The following is a 958-nucleotide window of genomic DNA, read 5'->3' as shown; positions in this document are numbered from 1 at the left end:
ATCGACTATATTTTAACAGCTAAATCAATGTTTAAAACCAGTGATAAAAATTTTAAACCTAGAAACAAACTTAAAGATTTACTACTCACCTCTGCCAATTTTACAAATTAAAAAACCCAGATCTACTATAGATATGTTTAATATTGCTCAAGTTTTCTTACCATACATTGGATAAAATGGAATCAGCTAAATACGAAACATTTTTACATTATGCAGACTGTTTTTGATTATAAAAATTAAGGAGGAAATTACCACTGGTTGAATACATTAGGAAAAGCTATTCTGAAAAACAGTTCAGATGTTTTGTTGGAGAGATTTCACGTTTCGTGGTAATGGGTAATATAGGTGATACAAATGATAAGAATAAATTTATCCTATCTCTTACCATGAAAAATTAACTCAAAATGGATCAAAACTGATCTAAAATCAATCCTTTAGGATCAAAGACCTACATGTAAGAGCTAAAAGTTTAAAACTCTTAGACAAAAACATAGGGGTAAGTCTTCATGACTTTGGATTCGGCAATGGATTCTTAGATATGACACTGAAAGTACAAGCAACAAAATATGAAATAAATTGGACTTCATCAAAATTAAAACTTTTCTATCAAAGGGCACTATCAACCTATAGAACAACCTATAGAACAGGAGGAAACATTTGCAAATTACATATCTGATAAGAATCTAATATCCAGAATATATAAATAACTCTTACAACTCAACAACAAAAGGACAAACAACCCAATTTGAAAACAAAGGATCTGAATAGCCCTTTCTCCAAAGAAGATAAACAAATAGCCAACAGGCACATGAAAAGATGCTCAACATCATTAGTCATCAGGAAAATGCAAATCAAAATCACAATGAACAACTACTTTATACACATTAAGATTGCTATAATAGTAATAATAACAAAATACAAAATAACAACTATTGGCAAAGACATGGAGAAACTGGAA

At 29.7% G+C, this 958-nt stretch overlaps 1 protein-coding gene across 1 annotated transcript in view; it reads right to left on the bottom strand.

Annotated features, from left to right (window-relative positions):
- MKLN1 (muskelin 1, intracellular mediator containing kelch motifs) overlaps window positions 1–958 on the bottom strand; it is a 127,568-nt gene that overhangs the window by 125,554 nt on the left and 1,056 nt on the right. The gene's annotated exons all lie outside the window — the stretch shown is intronic.

The sequence above is a fragment of the Propithecus coquereli genome, unplaced genomic scaffold, assembly GCF_000956105.1.
Source record: "Propithecus coquereli isolate 6110/MARCELLA unplaced genomic scaffold, Pcoq_1.0 Scaffold620, whole genome shotgun sequence".
NCBI classification, from domain to species: domain Eukaryota; kingdom Metazoa; phylum Chordata; class Mammalia; order Primates; family Indriidae; genus Propithecus; species Propithecus coquereli.
The sequence above is the reverse complement of the archived record's forward strand: the minus strand, read 5'-3'. Positions and strand labels throughout refer to the sequence as shown.